This window comes from Schistocerca cancellata, chromosome 2, assembly GCF_023864275.1.
Source record: "Schistocerca cancellata isolate TAMUIC-IGC-003103 chromosome 2, iqSchCanc2.1, whole genome shotgun sequence".
NCBI lineage: Eukaryota > Metazoa > Arthropoda > Insecta > Orthoptera > Acrididae > Schistocerca > Schistocerca cancellata.
In genome coordinates, this window is record NC_064627.1 from 635,547,705 (window position 1) to 635,564,145 (window position 16,441).

The 16,441-nt window shown below is 42.9% G+C and overlaps 1 protein-coding gene across 4 annotated transcripts in view; it reads left to right on the forward strand.

Annotated features, from left to right (window-relative positions):
- The window catches only part of LOC126162305 (pleckstrin homology-like domain family B member 1), a 1,095,423-nt gene that overhangs the window by 508,761 nt on the left and 570,221 nt on the right, over positions 1 to 16,441 (forward strand). For all 4 annotated transcript variants that reach the window (XM_049918725.1, XM_049918724.1, XM_049918726.1 and 1 more), the window contains one exon: positions 11,142 to 11,211. The gene's annotated coding sequence lies outside the window, so the exon portion shown is untranslated. The remainder of the gene's footprint in view (positions 1 to 11,141; positions 11,212 to 16,441) is intronic.

The window sequence follows — 16,441 nt, forward strand, 5'->3', positions numbered from 1 at the left end:
TCCCACGAAAAACTTCATATATCCTTCACTCACCTGCCATCTGTGAGTGGTTACTGTACGTTGACGTCGAACATTCGCAGTAGTCCCATTAATGTGATTGGACCATGCAGAAATCTGTACTTAGTTCATGTCAGAATAAGAGCCATGCCAGTGCTGTGTGATATGGAACAACAGCAAATAGCAGTAATAGAATTTGGGAAGAGAGAGGTTCAGATCGTATTCCACAGTTTGTGCGGTAGCGTTCTCGCTTCCCGCTCCCGGGTTCCCGGGTTCGATTCCCGGCGGGGTCAGGGATTTTCTCTGCCTTGTGATGACTGGGTGTTGTGTGATCTCCTTAGGTTAGTTAGGTTTAAGTGGTTCTAAGTTCTAGGGGACTGATGACCATAGATGTCAAGTCCCATAGTGCTCAGAGCCATTTGAACCACAGTTTGTGTCCCTTGGCTTCTGGTGACTGAGTGAATGAATTTTTCAACACGGCCGCAGTTAATGTGTATGTAACAGGCATAAAATCTGAGGCTGCCTCCGATTCTTTTCGGTACGTGCACTTTCGGGAATACAACAGTAAACCTCTCTGTGACGCACAGTGCCTCTCTTGTTTCATCTGTCTCTGAAGTTTGGTTAAGCGCCTCCGTAATGTTCTCGAGGCAACTAAGCAATCCCTTGACGAAACGCTCCGCTCTTTGTCAGATCTTCTGTCTCTCTGCTATTAATCCTACCTTGTAAGGAACTCTGACTGGTGCTTACAAGGGAACCTCCCCATCGCACCCCCCTCAGATTTAGTTATAAGTTGGCACAGTGGATAGCCCTTGAACAACTGAACACCGATCAATCGAGAAAACAGGAAGAAGTTGCGTGGAACTATGAAAAAAATAAGCAAAATATACAAACTGAGTAGTCCATGCGCAAGATAGGCAACATCAAGGATAGTGTGAGCTCAGGAGCGACGTGGTCGCGTGGCTAGCGTGAGCAGCTGCGGAACGAGAGCTCCTTGGTTCAAATCTTCCGTCGAGTGAATAGTTTAACTTTTTATTTTCAGGCAATCATCACCACACGTACTGTTTATCAACAAATGTAGGAAATAATCATACAAATGTTCGACAATCGTTCGATCCTTTAAGGAACTTTCCGATTCCTTACAGTTCGGAAAATATTCATTGACCATGTTACTGAAGTCGAGAGATATATTTGCTGGTTTCATATTGCCCACGGAATACATCTCACGTATTTAATACACTCTCGTCCAAAGTAGTGAACAGTCAACTGCCAGCCAGGAAGCCTTGTTAGCAGGAATACTCTCTTCCGTGCGCTGTAGTCGACTGACGTCGTGTGTTTCGATGTTTGTTTAGGTGTAGCGTCCCCATACTACGGCGCAGTTACCTCGCATCGGACGAACAGATAATAATCGTCTGAAAATAAAAAATTAAACTTTTCTCTCGATGGATGACTTGAACCAAGGATCTCTTCTTCAGCAGCTGCTCACGCTAACCACACGACCACGGCGCTGCTGAGCTCACATTATCCTTGATGTTGCTCATCTTGCGCATGGACTACCCAGTTTGTATATTTCGCTTATTTTTTTCATGGTTCCACACAACTTATTCCTGTTTTCTCGATTGATCTGTGTTCAGTTTTTCAAGGGCTATCCACTGTGCCAACTTATAACTAAATCTGAGGGGGGTGCGATGGGGAGGTTCCCTTGTTAGTATTCAAGAATCCATCGAACAAGAGTTACTTAATCAACTTTCACAGCGTTCTTCCAATGTATCTCAGCCTGTCATCTTCTTGTCACTTACTTTTATGGTGTCATTGTACTTCGGATCACTTTTGATGTTTACTAACAGGTACTTTACACGTATTACTGTTTACAGTGATTTATCGACAACAGTGTAATAGAACAGAGATGTTGCTCTGTTTATGCACAACACACTACATTCATTTACGTTGTCTACAGCCAGTCTCTGCTCACTCGTAGATCCTCTGTAAGACGGTTTGAAGCCATAGTCTTCCTGTATTTCACTTCAGATTTTTTGGCGTTATGACTTCCCTATAACGTGTAACTCAGCAGACTATAACATTTAAATTTATTATAAACAGTGACAGTCGTGTAACACTCCAATGCGGACCCTCGAACTATTAATCTTGTCTATATCGTCTCCTTTGGGAGAAAAAAGTTGAGTTCTATCTGTTGGGAACTTCTAAATAGTCACAAATCCTGCCTGCTACTGGGTAAGCTCACATTTTGCTCACTAGATGTCGTTGTGAGACAGTACCGAAGTACCTTCCGTATTACGAGCAACAAGCTATCAAATTCGGCGCAGTTCTCTACTGTTGCCAACGGCCTTGCCGTAGTGGTAACACCGGTTCCCGTCAGATCACCTAAGTTAAGCGCTTTCGGGCTGGGCTAGCACTTGGATGAGCGACCATCCGGTCTGCCGAGCGCTGTTGACATGCGAGGTACACTCAGCCCTTGTGTGGCAGACTGAGGAGCTACTTGTTTGAGAAGTACCGGCTCCGGTCTCGGAAGCTGACATACGGTGTGCTTACCACATGCCCCTCCATATCCGCATCCAGTGACGCCTATGAGCTGATGACACGGCGGCCGGTCGGTCCCGTTGGGCCTTCATGGCCTGTGAGGGAGGAGTTCAGTTTAGTTCCCTACTTCTAGACGAACAAACCGTGTTTTGTCATAAATATTTGGCTGGTTTCATGCGGCCCGCCACTAACCGAACTTGTGCCAATATTTTCTTCTCTTAGAAACATTTTCACCGTGCGTTTTTAGTTATTTGCTCGGTGTATTCCAAGCTCTGTCTTCCTCTACAGTTTTTACACTTTACAGCTCCATGTAGCATCACGGAAATGTCTTAACACATGTCATATCACCCTGTCCCTTCTTTTTAGCGGTAACCATATATTCCTTTCTTTGCTGCGTAGAAACTCTTGTTATCAGTCCAACTAATTCTAAGCATTATTCTATATCACATCTCGAGCCGATACCCTCCTTTCTTGTTTTCCCACAATCCATGATTGACTAGCATACACTGTGTGCTCCAAAGTTACATTCTCAGAAATTTATTGAGGCCGATATTTGATATTAGTAGACTTCTTTCGACCAGGAACACCCACTTTGCCTGCTCTAATCAGAATTTGATGTCTTCCTTGCTTCGTCCGTCATTGTTTATATTGCTTCAAAGGTAGCATAACATCTTGAGTTCTTCCACTTAGTGTCCCTAATTTTTCTAGTAAATTTCTCTCTAATTTAGTATCTGCTACCCCTCATTACCTTCGTCTTTCTTTGGTTTACTATCATTCCATATTCTGTGTTCAGTAGACAGTTCACTCCTTTCACTTTGTGTTATATTCCTTCCCCGTTTTCACTAAGGGTGGCAATGTCATAGGCTAATCTTATCAGTGAGTTTTTATTTCACTCCTAAACCTTTCTTTTATTTCCGTCATTGCTTTTTGATGTATTCAGCGTGTTACAAAAAGGTACGGCCAAACTTTCAGGAAACATTCCTCACACACAAAGAAAGAAAATGTTATGTGGACATGTGTCCGGAAACGCTTACTTTCCATGTTAGAGATCATTTTATTCTCTTCAAATTACATTAATCATGGAATGGAAACACACAGCAACAGAACGTACCAGCGTGACTTCAAACACTTTGTTACAGAAAATGTTCAAAATGTCCTCCGTTAGCGCGGATACATGCATCCACCCTCCGTCGCATGAAATCCCTGATGCGCTGATGCAGCCCTGGAGAATGGCGTATTGTATCACAGCCGTCCACAATACGAGCACGAAGAGTCTCTGCATTTGGTACCGGGGTTGCGTAGACAAGAGCTTTCAAATGCCCCCGTAAATGAAAGTCAAGAGGGTTGAGGTCAGGAGAGCGTGGAGGCCATGGAATTGGTCCGCCTCTACCAATCCATCGGTTACCGAATCTGTTGTTGAGAAGCGTACGAACACTTCGACTGAAATGTGCAGGAGCTCCGTCGTGCATGAACCACGTGTTGTGTCGTATTTGTAAAGGCACATGTTCTAGCAGCACAGGTAGAGTATCCCGTATGAAATCATGATAACGTGCTCCATTGAGCTTAGGTGGAAGAACGTGGGGCCCAATCGAGACATCACCAACAATGACTGCCCAAACGTTCACAGAAAATCTGTGTTGATGACGAGATTGCACAATTGCTTGCGGATTCTCGTCAGCCCACACATGTTGATTGTGAAAATTTACAATTTGATCACGTTGGAATGAAGCCTCATCCGTAAAGAGAATATTTGCACTGAAATGAGGATTGACACATTGTTGGATGAACCATTCGCAGAAGTGTACCCGTGGAGGCCAATCAGCTGCTGATAGTGCCTGCACACGCTGTACTTGGTACGGAAACAACTGGTTCTCCCGTAGCACTCTCCATACAGTGACGTGGTCAACGTTACCTTGTACAGCAGCAACTTCTCTGACGCTGACATTAGGGTTATCGTCAACTGCACGAAGAATTGCCTCGTCCATTGCAGGTGTCCTCGTCGTTCTAGGTCTTCCCCAGTCGCGAGTCATAGGCTGGAATGTTCCGTGCTCCCTAAGACGCCGATCAATTGCTTCGAACGTCTTCCTGTCAGGACACCTTCGTTCTGGAAATCTGTCTCGATACAAACGTACCGCGCCACGGCTATTGCCCCTTGCTAATCCATACATCAAATTGGCATCTCCCACACCGCATTTGTAAACATTGTACTGAGTGCAAAACCACGTTCGTGATGAACACTAACCTGTTGATGCTACGTACTGATGTGCTTGATGCTAGTACTGTAGATCAATGAGTCGCATGTCAACACAAGCACCGAAGTCAACATTACCTTCCTTCAATTGGGCCAACTGGCGGTGAATCGAGGAAGTACAGTACATACTGACGAAACTAAAATGAGCTCTAACATGGAAATTAAGCGTTTCCGGACACATGTCCACATAACATCTTTTCTTTATTTGTGTGTGAGGAATGTTTCCTCAAAGTTTGGCCGTCTTTTTGTAACACCCTGTAGATTGAACAGCAGGGGAAAAATAGGACACACGTGCCCTACTACCTTCGTAACGCAAGCACTTCGTTCTCGGCCTAGCAGTCTTGTTCCTTCTAGGATTTCTACATGTTGTGTGCTAGCCGTCTTTCCCTACTGTTTACACCAGTTTTTCTGAGAAGTCTGATCGTCTTGCATCGTCTTGCATCGTTTTACATCGTCGAACCCTTTGTCTTGTTCGATATTTCCTGTGAACGTGACTTGATTTTTCTTATGTCTTTTCATTCCACTATCAAGTGCAATGTCAGAACTGCCTGTCTGCTGCGTTTAACTTTCACGAAGCCAAAATGATCGTCATCTAACAGATACTCAATTTTTTTTTCATTTTCTATACCTAATTATTGCCAACAACTTGGATGCATGCGCTGTTAAGCTGATTGTCCGATAATTCTCAGAATTAACTGCTCCTGCAATCTTCAACATTGTGTGGATAAATTTCTCCGAAAGTCTGATAGTATGTCACCAGCCTCGTGGATTCTACAAACCAACTTGAATAGTCGTTTGGTTGTCACTTCCCCCCCTTTTGCCCTATTCGATCACAAGGTTTCCAACGCTCTGTTGAGCACTAATACTAGATTCCGTAGATCTTCCATATTTACTCCCATTTCTTGTTCTATGCGTCATACGATAAGTTCTTCCCCTCGTCGAGGCCTTCCGTGTACTTTCTCTCTCCCCTCCGTTTGACAGATCAATTCCCGTTGCACTCATAACGTTAACGTCTTCGTACGTAATTGCAGCAAACGTTGTTATGACTTTCCTATATGCTGGATCTATCTTCGTGAGATTTCCTCACATGTTTCTGCAGCCATTTTGCCTTGGCTTACCTGCACTTCATATTTATTTCATTCCTTACTGACTTGTATTATTATATTTCTTTCTTTCCTGAACATTTTTGTACTTAATTCGAAAAGTTGAAGTTCCTTCGCTTATACTTTCCTTTTACCTGTGATTGCCTTTTTGAATATGCTCACTCCTCTTCGACTGAACAGCCTGCTGTGGTATTCATTATTGCAGTAACGGCAGCCTTAGGAAACGTGTAATGAATATTACCTTCTTTTCATGTGCTACATAAACAATAAATGTGTCATCGGGCATGGACAATGTAGCTGTGGATGTGAGTAGAATAAAAGTAGTTATCATGACTAAATTATATCATCCACTGCTTGAGAAAACTTTCTCTCTGAAGAAATTGCGGAAGTGGTGATATGAAGATCTTGTTGACTCTAGGAAGGCGTCAATTGACACGTGAGCATTTCGTCGCTGACATCAGTTCAATCACTGAGCCACGTTCTCCTGGACGCTTGTTGTTTCTGCGAGCGGACGTGCTGCTGTAACCTCTAGCTTCCACCTCGCCCCCTAGTACGCTCGATCGTGTTCTTGAAATAATATCACGCTGGCTATGTTTAGAACTCTGGTCAGGCGTTTACATCTTGTTATTACTTTAAACAAGCGGCCTGATAGACGGCTGGCAGGCTTCCAGGCGGAGGTGGTGTGAGGATGGGGCAGGAGGGGGATGGGGTGGCAGCAGCCAGTGGCTGGATGCTCCTAATTGCGCCGGCGAGCCAGCCACCACCCTTCCACCCTTGCAATCCCATCCAATCCGCAGCCGCTGTGAGGGGGCGGGCCCTCAAGGTTGCAGTATCAGCAGCACCGCCGGGACTGCTGCGTGCGTCGCATCTGTAGCATTGCTTACCCGACGAGGAATTGATTTTCGGTGAGAGCAAGTCTTTGGCCTGAACACGTACATACGTTGTTGGAGTCAATGGTGAAATTACACTGATCGGCTAAAACATTACGACCACCTACGTGGTAGCCGGTAAGTCCACGTTACACATGGATAACAGCGGGGACGTGACGTGTCGTGGCATGGAAGCAATGAGGGCTTCGCCGGTCGTTGGAGGGAATTGGCACCATCTCTGCGCAAGTCACCTTATTCCCGTAAATGCCGTTGAGAAGCGAGATGAACTCAGACGCCACATTCAGTCACATGCCAGATGTGTTCGATCGGGTGCAGATCTGGCGATTTGGGGAGTGTTGGAACTCCCCCGTGTTCCTCGAGCACTCGTGGCCCTTATACACGACGCGTTATCTTCTTGAAAAATGCCACTGCCGTCGGGAAACATGATCGTCGGGAATGGGTGTACGCGGCCTGCAACCATTGTGCGATACTCCTTGGCTGTCATGGTACCTTGCACGAGCTTCCCTGGACCCATCGATGCCTACGTGAACGTTTCCCAGAGCATAATGCAGCCGCCGCCGCCTTGTTGCTGCCGTTCCCCAGTACAGGTATCAAGGAGTTGCTCCCCTGGAAGATGACGTGTTGGCGCCCTCCCATCGACATGATGAAGAAGGAAACGGGATTCCCCCGACCACGCAACGTTCTGCCACTGTGACAGCGTCCAGTGCCGATGGTCACTTGCCCATTTCGTCGTAGTTGCCGATGTCGTGGTGTTAACATTGGCACATGCATGCGTCGTCAGCTGCGGAGGCCCTTAGTTAGGAGTGTTCGGTGCACTGTCTGTTCAGACACACTTGCACTCTGCCCAGCGTTAAAGTCTGGTGGTAGTTCCGCCGTAGTTCACCGCCTGTCCTGTTTTACCAGTCTGCCCAGCCTACGACGTCCGATGTTTGTAACGAGTGTTGGCCTCCTAACCCCATGACGACTGGATGTGGTTTCACCCTGCTTTCGCCACTTGTTGAAGACTCGACAAGTCGTGCAATTTCCGAAATGCTCTTGTCGAACCATCAAATCTGTCCTCGGTCATACTTAGATAGATCGCGCGCCTTCCCCGTTCTACACACGGACAGTACGTTCACTGATAATTCTACGAGCACCGTGCGTGTCTCTGTCAAACAAGCTGCCATTCGAGAACTTTTAACATTACCGCGCGTCAGCAATGGTGCTTAATTTAATGGTTATAAAGAACCCTCCTAGCTGCCGGCGGCACCTCAGTTTACCTGAGAGCCCGCGGCCCACCGAACGTTGGCTGGAGTGAGGAAGCACGCTTCTGACGTTTGAGCTAAGTAGAGCTTTTGACATGGTACTCACGTACCGTTTATTTTGCATTTTATGCGAGTCTCTTTTGTCATTTTGTATTAATGTTGGACCATGCCTCTTTAGACAGTTTGTAGTTTTAGTGTGTTCCGAACAAGCCGTGGTTATCCGCGCCAAAACCTAGGTCAACATACGGTTTCTATTTGCAGTCTAGGAGGATTCTTCATAATGATTAAGCTGTCATTCGCCGCCAGGTGACGCTGCTCACCTGAACGGGTTTATATCGATAGCAGGTCGGTGGTCATAACGCTCTGGCTGATCAGTGTGTATGTTAGTTTCTATTCGCTAGCATCAAGGAGACATAATCACATATTCCGTGTACTTTTCAACTGTGAAATTTTTTTTAATAAATTTCAAATATTTCGGGCAAGTTTCATTGCATGACAAGGCACAGCATCGGCGGTAAAAGCTCAACAGCCTATTTCATTTTTATTACCCTTCATAGATGGAAAACCCGGCGTCCGTCATAAAATAGTGTGCATTGTATTGAAACTGCTACCAGTCCTTGAGCAAAGTTTGTAAAAAAAAAACTTTTATTGCAGATGCTTGAACAGCTAACAGGTGTGCGTGCATCGTCTGTTGACAGTTTTAGAGAAAGATTCAGAATTAGGATTGAAATTCACTTTGAAAGGATATCAGTGATAAAAATCGCTTGAGACATTGCTACCCCAGTGCAAATGAATAATCGCAGGATCGGTTGAATGGAATGGTCTAATGATTTAAGTGTATGGAGTGAGAGTAAATTGAAGTAAAACGAAAGTAATGAGGAAAAGCAGAAGTGACGTTAGCAAGAAACTTGACATAAAAATTAATGATCACGCAGTAGACGAAGGAATTCTGCCATCTAGGGAGCAAAATAGCCCGTTACGTATGGACCAAGCAGGACATAAAAACCAGACCATCACTAGCGAAAAGGGAATTATTGGCTGAGAGAAATCTACTAGTATCAAACATCGGTCCTAATTTGACGAGCAAATGTACGTTTGGAGCACAGCATTGTATAGCAGTGAGACATGGACTGTGAGAAATCGATAAAGAAGGAAATCAAAACATTTCAGAGGTAGAACTACAGAGGGTTGTTGAAAATTAGATGCACTGATAAGAAAGGTGGTGCTTCTCCGAATCGCCAAGGAAAGAAACATGTGGAAAACATTGATCAGAAACAGGCTCAAGATGATAAGACGTTTGTTAAGACATTGGGTAATAAATAACCATTTTGGTACCAGCGGGAGCTTTAGAGGGTAAAAGCTGTGGAGGAAGACAGAATTTAGAATATATCAAACAAATAACTGAGGATATTGAGTGCAAGCGCTACTCGGAGGAGGTGGAGGAGAAGGAGGAGGAGATTAGTGTTTAACGTCCCGTCGACAACGAGGTCATTAGAGACGGAGCGCAAGCTCGGGTGAGGGAAGAACGGGGAAGGAAATCGGCCGTGCGCTTTCAAAGGAACCATCCCGGCATTTGCCTGAAGCGATTTAGAGAAATCACGGAAAACCTAAATCAGGATGGCCGGAGACGGGATTGAACCGTCGTCCTCCCGAATGCGAGTCCAGTGTGCTAACCACTGCGCCACCTCGCTCGGTAAGATACTCGGAGGTGTCATATGCGCGGCAACGAGAGAAAACTCCAGCTAGGAAAGTTTTTTTCAATTTTGTGTTTTCTGAGTAATGTAATTTATGAACCAGCACCTGGAGTCAGTTTTACTGGAATTATGTCTGGTCTGGGAGCCTTACGCGATCGTAAACTACGTACCACATTAATCTCCTTTTCTACAGAGAATTGGCATAACATTAGAGGACGTAGCTGAACGCTACAGAAATGGACTCTTACTTGCCTTTGTACTGCAGGATCTTCGTGATAGTGGTCATAGGTCTGCACGTTCCCGTAAGCTTCGTTGTCGGCAGTCGAGAGACTTTATTTTTGACTTATGATTCCCTATACACAGTGAGCCGTAAGGATATAACAAACGTCTAAAAACTTTTCCCAGCTTCCTTGTCGTATTTTAAACCATTTTTTTTTTAGTAATTCTGCTTTACGGCTCTGTATATTTCCATGCTTTGCTCTCTTCCCGTCTCAGAAATGCGTCGCTGATACGAACATCTTCCACTGTAGACTACCCCTTTCCGTCAAAGTGTCATTCTGACTTTGGTATAAAATGGCACAACGGTATCGATAACCTTCTGAGGTCTGCGTACGGTATGTCATCGTCTATATAACAGCCATCCTTCCGTATCTATGCCCTATTGTAGTTTGTCTCAAGTGAGAAACCACGCACGGAGTTGTCAGTTTTGGATCTAATCATGTGGCGGTCGCCAGCAGTCACTTTTTGTACAACGTTCCGGTCATCTGTTTGAAATGATATATTTCTGTTCGCGAGAGTTACACATATGTTTCAGTCCTCTAGTTGCCCTATTGCAGAATGCTGGAGACTGACATGCTAGATTTTGCGTATCCATTTACAGTTTAGCAATCGTATCTTCCCCCCTGCCCCCCTCATGCCCCTTTTCCAAGGGAGTGGGAGGGGGGCGGGGAAGGATTTGGCGGTAAATGTCAACATTATTATTATAGTCTTTCCCAGCGAATAATGTAACCACAGGTATTTTCCACTTCAAGTAACCTTCAACGCTATACATTTACTGACAAAAACGTTTATAATTTACCGAACACAGTACGCATAAATTCACAATTCATTGTTTCGCGCAACGAGATGCACATTGTCTGTATAAGACGATACTCATCAATTCTCTGTGGCGATTTATTGTGTATCCCAGAGCGGAGACACACTCGTAGTATCCCTCAGCTTCTGCCTTCGTGCTGCATCCGATGTGCACTTTCTAAGAGTCGCATTTTATCCTCACGTTCAAATGCATTTGTTTTGTTCCCCTTTAATCAGCTCGCTGACTTAGTCTCCGTCGTAACTGTTTGCACCTTGATACATATTTATGTTTTTTGCATGTCTAATGAAGACATCAATGCAGAAATTAATCAACATGAATCTCTCTGTTTCAGGAGAATTCGAGATTCGACGCTCACTGCAAGTTGTTGAATGTAACTCGCAGTGCAGTGAAACGTGAAGAAGGTAAGTGAACTTAGTAACCACATCTTTACAATCGGTAGAAATGGATTACAGATATTTATCTTCTGACAATGTATTTCTCGACATAATGGATACAAGGAGTGCCTTGTAAGTACGTCCAAAATAGATCATCAGATAGGCATATTTGAAAAACATTAAACAGTAACGTGATCCTATTGCTGCTATGTTTTCACACATGGGGATAAATAAAATTATTTGATAACCCTTTTAGAAGTTTTAGTCTAAGTAAGTAAATCACATTTTAGCAATGAAAAAGTGCTGTGTCCAACGTGTCTTTACCGAATTACTTAAAATGCTGCTTCGTTCTGTGACCGTCTCTCTCTCTCTCTCTCTCTCTCTCTCTCTCTCTATCCAAATGTAACATAAAATTATGCTGTTACCGACGGAATGCAATCAAGTAGCTACCCCAATTCAATAGTTAATTTCACATGGAAGGGGGCGGGGGGAGGGGGGGGATTGGGGAAACCGATTCACTCAAAACTCAGAAGAAGCGAGCTGTGTGCATACCATTCGTTGGAATAAACTTACAAAAGTGTTAAAATATTCACACCAGACATAATTTCTTTCATTACGTGCACTGACACACACCGCCCGCATGCTCCAACGTCCCTAAATGGTAAAAAATTCATAGTGTTTGCTCTGAGTACATCAGTGCGTATCATATAATTCCTCAACATCAGCCGTAACCACACACAACCACCTTACTGGTCAACCATTCCACGGTATAAAAGAAGATATTCTCATATTACATAAAATAGATCGGAGGAAACTCTTTTATCTGTATAAAAGATTTTGAAGCGTTCATAAATTGCAGTATCATGAAAACAAAATGTTAAATGAAAAGTGGAACTAGCAGTGCAAATTTATCCACAAACTGTAGTATGTTTCACTAATAAAGAAAACATTATAGTAATTACGAAATGTTGGAAAAGGGCTGAATCGTTAGTTTCAATGTCTAAATTAATGTTCAAGTTAATGCATCATAACCCATGTATCCACGAATACAACATTTCAGGAGCGCTATAATTTTTGACGGGTTCTAACCACTACAGGGTAAGTATTTCTGTACGGATGGGTGTATACACACGTTCACTTAGATGTAGCACACTGTGTTCTAAATGTAGCGTTCAGGGGTTGCTTGTGGGCTCAAACACAATTCAACATGCTGAGCGAGAAAGTCGTAGAGCCAGAACTTCGTATGCCTTTAAGTACAATTTCAGAATATACAATTTAAAAATACTGCGTGCATATGAAAGTGTTCGTTTCATGCAGCTAAATATGCTCCAGACTGAGGCGAAACATTAACGGAAACGCATAATATAGTCATTTAGTTGCACACAGACATACATACTGTCAAAACCCTGCTAATATAATATTACTGGCAAAAGAAGATTGACAGGTCAACAGCATTACAAGGATACTCGTACATGCCCAGTTTCATAGAGCTACATGCATACCAAGTTTTTTAAAACCACTTACTTTCTGACTAAAATTAACATGAATAAAAATAAGAGTACTCCAAATCACTCCTAGGAGACTCTCCATTTACATCGATGTTCTGCAGACCACTGTGGTGTGTTTAAGAGAGGGTGCGTCCCATTGCATCAGTTCTTAGGGTTTCTTCCAGTTCTATCCACGTAAGGAGCACGGAAGAATGACTGGTCGAATGCGCTGTAGTTAACTTAATTTTGCCCTCTGAATCCCTGCGAGAGCGATACGTAGGGGCTAGTGGTATACTATCAGATTCATATTTAATGCTAGTTCTTCAAATTTTGTAAGTAGCCATTCGACAAATGGTTCGCATCTATCTTAATGTGCGTATGAATTTCTTTTAACGCGTGAAATTTGAGAAATGCTAATAAATACAAGAAAATTACCAATCAGCCTATAATGACTTAAACTTAAGCAAATTTCAGTTACGTTTTGCAATCGTGACATTACGTAACTCTTCTATCTTTAATAAATACAATAAACCACAGTAAGAATTCAGGCCTTACTAAATAGAGACTGAAAAACCTATTAGTTAATACATGTAACAAAGAAAAAAATAATCAGTAAACGTTTAGTTAAGACACATGTAAGCAGAACAGATGGAAACAGCCAATAAACACGTATGAAATTATGTGAACATCAGCTTCAAATAAAACAGAAATTTTATCTAAACCCCCACAAGTAGGTAAAGGCTATCCTATTGAAATAGGCTAACACTGAATTTAAGTAAAATGCAAATCTCTCAGGCTAGTTGTATAAAAGAATATGTAAATAAAATTTAAACAACAGCTTCAAATGAAACAGTAAGAAGTAAAATTGAACTTACATTAATCCTGAGGACAATCTAAGTTACTCAAAAGCTGCAGAAACAGGATTCATAATCAACACCCAGGCTCACATACCATACAGGTATAACAATGGTGCAGACAGAAACCTTTAAAATGTATGTTAGCCAAAATGGAATCGCAAAATCTCAGATAAAATCAGGGTCAATGCAGCCCTAAAATTCATTGTACAAAGAGCCCTGCGGCGAAGCGGGTAACTTCAAATAACTGTTCACATAGCCTACACCCTAAGATGCTCACCAAAAAAAATCCAACAGAGCCGATCGCTAACAGCTCAGAAATCTCAGTTCACCCATGAATTCAGTAAACAGAAAGTAGCAGACGAAGTTCCAAAGGTGTCTTCCACTAAATCCGAGGAATGAGCTACTCGGGCATTTAAGCTGACAGAATAATGACACACACTCGCTGAAATATTCAATTTCGGCATCTGCTCACAGTGTCTTGAGCAATATTTTAGGATGGGCCACACGAGTGATTTGTAAGCAGTCTCCTTTGTAGGCTGATTGCGTTTCCCTGGTATCCCACTAATGAATCACATGCTTTACTTACGACTGGGTCCATGTGATCATTCTGTGTCATGTCCCTACAAAGTGTTATTGCCAGAAATTTGTATGAGTTTATCGATCGTAACTGTGACTTTGTGCTATAGTCATCGGATACTACGCTTTTTAGCTTGGTGAAACGCATAATTTTACATTTCTGAACATTTAAAGCAAGTTGACAGTCTTTGGACCACTTTTAAATCTTATCAACATCTGACTCAATATCTGTGCAGTTTCGTTCAAATTGTATTTAGTTATAGGTAATTGCGTCGTCTGCGAAAAGTCTGAGGTTACTATTAATATTTCTGTAAGATCATGAATCTACAACACGAACAGCAAAGATCTCGCCACAGTTCCCTGGGACACTAAAACGAAAACTAATCTCCACCCGAACAGGCCATGAAGGCCCAACGGCACCGACTGGCCGCCGTGTCATCCTTAGCCCACAGGCATCATTGGATGCGGATATGGAGGGTCCTGTTCTCAGCACACCGTCCTCCCGGCCGCATGTCAGTTTGAGACCGGAGCCGCCACTTCTCAGTCAAGTAGCTCCTCAGTTTGCCTCACAAGAGCTGAGTGCACCCCGCTTGCCAACAGCGCTCGGTAGACCGAATGGTCACCCATCCAAGTGCTAGCCCAGCCCGACAGCCCTAACTTCGGTGATCTGACGGGAACCGCTGTTGCCACTGTGTCAAGGCCGTTGGCCCTCCCTGGGACACAGTTGAAGTTTCTTTTACGTCTATCGGTGACTCTCCATCCAAAATAACTTTCTGCGTCCTCTTGCAAGATAGCAAGCCCTCTGGCTTCTTCATACACTTAGTAAGGGCAATCAAACCAGCGTATCTTGCATTTCTAAAATCTTAATTTGCATATGTGCAAATTAATGTCATTTCGCTACCGAAATACACAGTCATGCAAAGCAGGATGCTGTGTACCGACATGTTGTGGCGTTCTCTGTTATTCGGTGGTTTGGTATTTAACTAATTTGTAAATGGAAATGATAATCTTATTTTATTACGTTGAGTAATTACTAAATAATTTTTCTCCCGGATAAAGATTTGATCAAGATGCTAAAGAACTCCAAGTTAACGTCGTGTTAAAGTGTTGTCTGTAAGTTGTGTAAGTGTCACTAAATCACAGTTCATACAACAGATTCTATACAACTATGGATTATGATGGAAACAGTTATCTTCAGCAAAATGATCATTAAAACCACAGAATATCAGCCGCGCACAACACTGACGTATGTTACCTGAAACAATATTCTTCGCAACTCGTGCGTAATTAATTTCGGCTCCATACAGCAGCTAGAAAAGTTTGTTATAACGATCGTCCTATGAGCACTGTTTTTAAAGAACCAAACTGATTCGAATTATTTTCATTAAAATGAGTTCGGGACCACCGGTGCACATTTATTTTTACACATTTCTATTACGTTCAGCATTTATGTCTGCAGAGTTGCGTAATTTGAATTTTCCGCTGAGATAATTGTTAAGATGGCGGCAGACAATTGATAGAGACTTTCTATTGTTAGACCAAATAAGTAAGTATTTGAAATGATTATTAAATTCTATAAACTATACTTTCATATTGCGCACTATTTCGACCTCATCAAGCAAACATTTGATTTGTTTCTAAGGCAAACACAGACAAGAACGTGATACAAATCGCTATCATCAATGGCTGCGCTCCTTGCAGCGGAAAGAAATAATTAACACAGATAATGCTTACTGAGAGAGGAATTAAAGTTACAAATAATTATTCACTCATATTTATAATAATAATGAACTCTATTTTCAAGTAATAATTAATAAATAATTACAATTTCTTAACAGACCTCAGTTTGATATGCGTCTTGCGTGCTGAACCTACAAAAGCCGTCCAACAAAAGGTAAAAACAAAGGAAGACAAACGCAGATCATAAAAGGAATTTACAATTATCATTGTCTTTGTATGATACACATCGATATGTCTAATTACATCATAGAATATTATACAAATAAATAATTCACTATTTTTTCATATGCCGAATAGATGTTTATAACTGTTACAGGCATAATTTCCTCTCGTCGCACTGTAGCCAAAAATTTATCACGTGGTTGTTACAATGTGCATGATTACGAGCAGGGTGCATGCACGTCGTAATCTTGTTCATTTCACGTAGAAGCTCAGTGGGAACTTCAGGGCGGTGAGGTGGTCAACGCTCACAATAGCAGCGAAGGCTCACAAGGCGCGAGGAACATAGGGGCATGGGAATTGCGGATACAGTCCCGACTCGTGGCTGGCAGCTTTCCCTTTTGATGTCGGGTCTCAGGGGCCAGAGCGATGGATGCT